Below are 8,425 nucleotides of genomic sequence, written 5' to 3' on the forward strand. Positions count from 1 at the left end.
GTACCATCGCAAAGTGCTGGCGATTACGAAGATTACTTTGAGGATTCCTCAAGTGGTCTCTCTTGTTACCAAGATTAGCCCTACTGTGGAGTGGGAGCGTCTGAGCATCATCGATGAAGTCTATGTCTATGAGGACATCCTTTATAAAGTAGAAAAGACTTTAGTTTAGTTAAATTATATCTTTCTTTCTTGTCTTTAGAAATGGTTGTAATCCCATTTGATTATCGAACTACATTCCGCTGTACTCGTGGAGTGAGATTCCGCCTCACTCTACTTTTGATTTATATATCTATTGGTATCTTTTCCACACTCTGATGAATATCTCGTTACTTTACCTTGATTCATTTGAATAATATTGTTAACATTGATTTAGTCTTGTTCTTGATTATATTGGTGTGAATGTGGGAGGTTGATTTCTCTAACTACTGGATCTTGTGGACTATGGATCACACACTCGGGTATGCCAGATAGGGTACTGGCTGGGTGGATGTGATATCATCTACTAGGGCATAGACTTGCATTAGTGCAGACAGTATCTTCTTACAAACCCTTCTTTTCTCACCTTGAAATTCAAAAACCGGGCTTCCACAAATATGGAACTGAATCTTCCTTGAGGAACAAAGAAACACACCTTTGTGGGTTATCAACCAATCAATTCCCAAAATGACATCAAAGTCCTTCATATCAAGAAGTACCAAATTGGCTTCCAAGTTCTTCTCACCAATCAACACAGGACATTTAACTAACCCTTTATCTAGTTTCACAACAGGACCAGTATGTGTACTAATCAATAAACAACTAGACAATTTATCAGGCATTAGGTCAGTCTTCTTGATGAATGCAGATGACATGAACGAATGAAATGCACCCTTATCAAATAAGACAAATGCAGGAATAGAAACGACTAACAATGTACCTGTAATCACGTCATGTCTTGCTTCTTGCTTAATACTAGAAATACTGAACACTCTATCAGAGGGAGGAGCAGAGGAATTCTTCACCACAGGAGCAGGCTACTGGGCAGGTCGCTTCGGACAGGCACGAGCAAAATGACCAGCTTGCTTACAGAAAAAGCAAACAGGATTGCTAGGTCCAACTGGAGTAGCTGCAACAGCGGGCTTCTGAACCAATGGTCTAGGATTCGCATTCATAGGCCTAGCATTTGCATTCATTGGTGGTCGATTCCCTCCATACTGTCTAAACTGGCCGGGCTGCTGAAAACCAAGGCTCTGACCTACACTCCTAGGCTGAAAAGCAGGAGTGGGGTAGGGTGTAGGTCTCACAAAACACCGATCATTACGATCCACAAATCCAGGGTTCCTAGGCTGCCAGGGCCTTTGCACACGTGCATTCTCCTTCTCAGTTTCTTCCAACTTCTTCGAGTTCTGCACCACTTGGGCATAGCTCACTATAGGCTGGACAGTGAGGTAAGCTTTAATGGTAGGGTGCAATCCTTTAAAGAATTTCTTCGCTTTGGCGAGATCAAGCTTCAGAGAATCAGGAACAAAGAAATGAAGCTCCTCAAACTTCTGCTGGTACTCCAACACAGACAAAGATCCTTATGTAAGAACCATAAACTCAGCTTCCTTCGCATCCTTCACCGCCTCAGGGAAATAATTCATGTAGAAAGCTTCCTTTAACAACTCCCAAGTTACAACACCCGCATGCAAACCCTCCAAAACAGGCCGAGTGGAGGTCCACCAAGCGTCGGCTTCATGTTGCAACTTCTGCTCAACAAACATAATCTTTTGGGCTTCAGAACATTGCAGACGTCGAAAAGCCTTCTCCAACTCACGAAGCCACTTGTTAGGGAACAAGGGGTCCTTGGTACCTCCAGTGAAAGTGGGAACTTGCAGTTTCAAGAAACTCTCCATCAAACGAGTATGAGGAGTTCCAGCTAAACCTCCAGCATTCAGAACTGCGGCATGAGGATTCATATTAGCACTAGCACGAGTCTCATTATGCAGAGTCATGAAACCCGTCAGCATCTAGTTAAACTGGGATGCTTGCTGCTGCATCATATTGCCCATGATATTGTCAATATCACGAAAGCTTCCAACATTCGGGGCACCGGGTATGTCATGGGTACCCTGATTGTCATTGTTGGTCTGCTGATCATGACCACCACTGGGTATCTCACCACTTCCATGAGGTATCTCATCATGACCACCATTGCTACTGGATCCACCATGTCCACTTCTCAGAGTAACCATTCTGCAAAAACTGAAAACATCAAAAACACCGAATTTCGAAGTTTCAACATAATCCACAAGTCCAAATGATTTGAAAATTTAAATCATGCTTAAATACATCCATTTAGCCATCCAACAATAATCCATAGGACAAAAATCACATTTTCCAAAAATTCAACAGAAAATGAGGCCTCTGTGTCCATTGGTCGATTGATTGGTCAACTGGCCCAGTCGACCAACGCTCACATAATACAAAAATTCGCATTTAAGCCTCATTTCCTCATTCTAACTTCATTCTATCATCTTCCAAACGTGAGAGAGCTCTGGGGAAAGTCTTTAAAGGTTCATTCAAGTGTTCTTGAGGTGTTTTGGTGCTTCAACAACAACACAACATCACACATTCATCACATACAAGGTAAATCTCTCATTCCTTCTTTCATTTTCATCTTCTCATTCTTGCATTTCAACAAAATCCATGTTTTGCTTGTATCCAATGTTAGAAATCATGCTTAGGAATACTTAGAAACATATTCCCTAGGTTTTAAACACAATAACATGCATAGACAACAAGTTCTAACACATTCTAGCACTTTCACAATGTTTTCGTACCGAAATCGTTAACTTTAGAAAAATTTCGTCTTCTCACAAACCGCTTGGAGTTTTCGCACGAAATCAAATGCTACATGCTCAAGATGATATTGTAGATATGTCCATATAGTTTGATTTAACCAATTCCAACTTTTCAAAAATCCAATTTTGACCTAGTTTGCAAAAATCCCCAAATTCTTCTTGCTGAATTTTCCACTTTTAACCAAGTTTTTGGTCAATTTTATTCAAATAAACTTCATGGTCATGCAATTCCAAGTATTGTGCACATGCTAGTATCTTTGAATCAAAATTTCCCCAAATTTGAAATTTTCCAAAAAATTACGAAAATACCCTTTTGGTTGAAATCTTGAAATAGCACTAACAACCAATGTCTTTTGTTTCTTCCACAGATATACACTATGCCGAGAGGAGGGCGAGGACAAGGTCGAGGTCGTATAGTAGGGGCACTCAGGGGTAGAGGTCAGGTTCCTTCAGAGCCTAGACAGGAGGTTCGGCGGCTAGGCAGATTCGATACTCCACAAGCCGAGTTCTTGTACGAGGCCTACTTCAGTTACTGCAGTATCGAGCTGGGACGTCTACTTCACCTTCGACAGCTCTGGGTTTTATGGATTCGGCAGAGATTTGACACTATGCAGTGGACGCATCTCTTTACCGAGGATTTGCTGGTATATCCGGAGCTAGTGAGGTTGTTCTTTAGCAACCTTTCATCTACAGAGGAGTCTAGAGGTCCAGGACATCCTCTTCGGCTAGTCCTCAGGAGCAGGGTCCTTCAGACACAGATCCGCTTCTCAACGAGATCATTGGCTGAGATCTTGCGGGTTCCTTACTACCCACGACAGTGAGTGTGGATACCTGCGGGGGCAGGGATAGATAGCTACTTGATGCCGTACGAGCTACACGAGATATGCTCTACATTATGGGATGATCGCCGATGCCACACTCCGTGGAACAGCGGGCGGATGACAAATTCGGCACGGATTATCTGTCGCATTGTCGGCCGAAACATTATAACGAAGGCTAGACATCACCATCAGGTCACAGTGATGGAGGCCTTGGTCATCTACCACATCTACATGGGCTTCGAGATAGACTTTTCCTACATCATTCAGCAGGTCATGCTGGATCTGGTTCTGCGGCCTAGCATGTGGAACCTTTGCTATGGGAGGCTACTGACCTTGATCTTCAGGCACTTTGGAGTGAGTTTTGAGGATACACCAGTGAATGTTGGTTCACTGGGGTACACGATCGGGACTAGGACTATCCGACAGATGAAGCTGAAACAGACAGTGAGATCTCCTGGTCCAGAGGGTGAGGAGGATGAGGAGATAGAGGAGGAGGAGGAGGAGGAGGATGGAGGAGAGGATGTCGGTCCTAATAGTGATGATCAGGCCGGAGATGATACAGAGATGCACGAGGCTGAGCGGGGGCATCACGAGTTTCCTCCTTCATCACACTTCGAGACAGGTGGCCCGTCTCATGCAGTTCTAGAGACTTCAGATCTCGGTGCATAGATGAGATCAATGACTTCCATGCTAGAGAGGATGGAGGTCAAACAGGAACAGATGTATGAGAGGATGGAGTCACGACAGGATAGAATAGAGCATCAGGTGACTCAGCTAGCAGAGGACTTCAGAGCTTTCAGAGATCAGAGGAGATCACCTAGATAGACTGTACTTTAGGATTTCCATTTATGCATTATCTGATGTAATCGTTGTAAAAACTTTTGAAATTAAAGAATTTCACTTTGTTTCACTTTATTATTATGTATTATGCACTTTTCTTTTATTGCATTAAGTGACAATTGTTTAAGTATAATTATGGTACGTTATTCAGAAATATTCAGTTATGCTTCATTGGTTAAGTTTCTAATCCAAGTGTTCTATTATTCACTTCTAAGAGTAGAGAAGTCATTTCAGATCTATGACTCGGGAATGTTCCGTTATTGTTTTATGTGGTTAGGATTTCCTTGAACTTTGGGCTCTGATACCACTCTGTCACATCCACCCAGCCGGTACCCTACCTAGCATACCCGAGGGTGTGATCCCAGGCCTCCAAGATCAAGTATCGAGGTAATCAACCTCCCACATAGACAATAACATAATCATGAACAATAATAATCAATGTGCAAAAGATAAACAAAGATCCAAATAAAGAAAGATTAAATCATATATCATTAGAGTACGAAAGACAACCAGAATGTCTAAATCAAAAATTTAAGTGAGGCGGAATCCCACTCTACAACCAACGGAAAGTAGTACTAAAAGGAAAGGAAAAAGAATGAAAACTAATCCCAATAGCGTGTACAATAAGTAACTAAATCGTTCTCAATCTTATAGACAACATCTCTATAAGTATAAATCTCAAAAATGGGGCAAGGGCACTTCCACTCTATGGTCGGACTAAGCATCGTACACACCATAACCACCCGCAGAATCTTCAGTGTAATTGTAGTAACCGGAATCACCTTCTTGGAGATATGCCTCTTCTCCTTGCGCTTCTTCATACGTGTAGTCATGATACTCATAACCTGTAGAGAAGTCTAACAAAACATTGTACAAAAGGAATGAGTTTCAAAGAAACTCAGTAAGGTAGTTAATCCATAACAACAAATGGCAGGATTTCAAAGCAATGTAAAATGCTATATGATATGAAACACATGATGCAATATGATTCTAACTCTATGTATGCTAGTCTCTATTGGCAGACATGCTTTAAGACATAGCACCGTACTTCTTTAGGAAGGTCTCATCACACAACGCCTTTTGGTAGTGGGTCCGGCATCCCTCGGGGCATTCCATGGCTGGGGGTATAGGTCACCACTCTCTTACATCACCATTGGTCTAAGTACCGGCGCATGTCAGGGTCAAAGCCTAGCCAAATGCAAGTCTCCTACTCAGTTACATCAAGTCAGATCCAGATACGTCCATTCCTCGCCCCTGGCGATTCTTTCCGGTATCCTTCACACTAGAGTCCTCATAGTCCCTGACTACGGACTCATCAACCCTATAGGTCATCCACATATGGTAAACGGGAAGCTCTCACGTCCTCTCACGGGTTGGTTACCGGTCTTGAGTGCCCATGAGCCCAAGTCTATCCATATGCAACCCTACCGATAAATGGTCCCCACAATGTGATTCCTATCCTCTCACGGGTTGGTTACCGGTCTTGAGCGCCCATGAATCCCCATTGCTACCACGGGTCGTTCGGTCTCAATACCCCTCCAATTAGGGTCTGACATAACGAGACATCCTAGCCAAACAGTACTAGACAGTCCTAAATATGTCATCCAACAGTTTAGGAAGGTGTCCAGAGGGCATCTCCGGAAACATCCCATAATATTCCCGTAGTAGTCCAAGGACAGAAGTGTCAAAAGGACACCTCTCCTTTCCAAACCATACTTAATAATACACAAACAGAATTCCATAACATCACATATATGGTAACTTCTTATATGGAAAGAAATCAATAATAATATATAACTTGCATATATTGGTAAGTAAATCATACATGAATCAATCTAGTATAAACAAGTAATGCTACTGTAATCAAGACTATGCAACAGTAGTATATCATTGTAAGAATCTAATTAAGGAAATAAACTAACAAGATTCAAATATAGAAACTAGGATTTGCAATCTATGTAGTTAAGGAAATGACCATCTTTACCTTATATAACTCACAAAGGAATCTTAGGGAATCAAGTAAGACCTAGACTAAACTTGGGAAGAAAGTCCTAAACAAGTGTATACAACATATTAGGAAAGATACCTAGAAGGAAAGATATCAAAACATCTAAAACAGACCAAATATGAAGTTACTGTACTCATTGGTCGATTGACTTGGTCTATTGCCTCAGTCAACGAATGAGTTGACCAACTGAGACAGTGGCCTTCAAAATCAGAGTTTTTAGAATATGAAACCGAATTTCATGGTTCAAAAGGGTACTAAACAAGGGGTAAACTACAATGGCAGTATACTAGTATATAGAGGGCTTCAAAACACTAATCAAATCAAGTCTTCAAGTTACAAATTAGGAAACAAAAGTTACCATAATTAGATCAATCATGGTTCTTGAAGAATTCATAGTAAAAATCATCGACAAGAACAATAGGATGATGGATAACTGATTGTGACAAAGGAATCATGAATAACATGCATAGATCTTCAAGAAAATTAGATCTAAGATTGAAGAACAATAATCTAAATAAGGAAAGTGAATGAATACAAATTTTCCTTCAAAAGCGAGTGATGATCTTAATGAAGATCATCCATTAAGCTTTAGATCCTTAGGAAAAGAGAGGTAATGAGTAAAGAGATAGTTGCAACAGAGATACAACATCTTCTCTACTGTCCTCAATTAGAAAAGGAAATAAAAATAATGAAGAATCAAAGATGAAACACAGAAGAGGATGATCACATACCTTTTTGTGTAAAAGCACGAGTTTTGACGAAGATCCGTCAAGATAATCACCAAGGATGCAAGGGAGATGAATTGCAAAGGGCTCTGGTACGTTTCAAAGAGTTTGGAGGCAGAAAATACAAAGTAGGCTCGAGATTGGACTTAGATAGAGCAAGCAAAGACCTAATTAGCAAAACAGAACCCATTGGTCGATTGGATTGGTCGACTGGTCTAGTCGACCAATGAGTCGACCAATCAGGACAGCAAGTCCAAAACAGGAAAATGAAGGCTCAGATCAAATCCAAACATAAAGGGGTTTTGCACACACACCAAGTGACTTACCTAGTAGGTAGAAATGCCTTTGAACCAAGACAGAGAGCACTCCAAGTCTATCAACTAATTTGAACTTCGTCAGGATGCAATTTCCATAAATGGAACACTGACATCAACACTCATGGATTCAAAGCCAGTCACCAAGTCTTCAACTGAAATGGCCCAAAGCTGACTTCTTGCTTTACTTCGCGTTGTCGAACCTACAAACAACAGGGTTTCCGGGTCAAGGTTAGGGCTGGGTTTCACAACTCCTCTCCAAGCCTCCAATAGTGTGGAAGAAGATCAACTCTAACAACTTTCAAGTTTCCTCTCTTGTTCTTCAATCAAAGGTTAGAAATCACTCTAATATGGTATTGATCTACTCTTACTATAATTCATTCTCTATACTAAGATTATGAAGAAGATGTTGCATCCTTGTAAACATCTCTTTTACAATCTCCATTCATTCCTTTATGCTATGATATTCATATTCAATCTTAACCATGATTCTTATGATTTCTTCATGAATCTATTATCATACTCTTATTGTGATTTCTCTAGCATTATAGATGCATCTTCATAGTTGTTCATACTCTTGATTTAATGTGTTAATCTACTAGAATGAGATCTCATCATCTCTAGTCCTCCTCTTTCATTCACAACTTGTTTTCATTGAAAACTATGTTTTCTACCAAATTAGAAAGTATGATTCTAAATTAGTAAGTATTGGTTTTTATCATTGTTCGATGTCTAACATATGCTAGATAGTCTTAGATTACTATGTTAGACATTCCCTCCAAGTTTTGTAGCATTTCGAATCATGTAGAATAGGTTTCGAATAAAAAATCTAATTTTCGATGCGTACTGTTCACTAGGCAGACTGCCTAGGTCGATTGGACCAATCAACCCAGCC

This window comes from Hakea prostrata, chromosome 3 (genome assembly GCF_041222555.1).
Source record: "Hakea prostrata isolate BN-2017 chromosome 3, UWA_Hpros_2, whole genome shotgun sequence".
NCBI lineage: Eukaryota > Viridiplantae > Streptophyta > Magnoliopsida > Proteales > Proteaceae > Hakea > Hakea prostrata.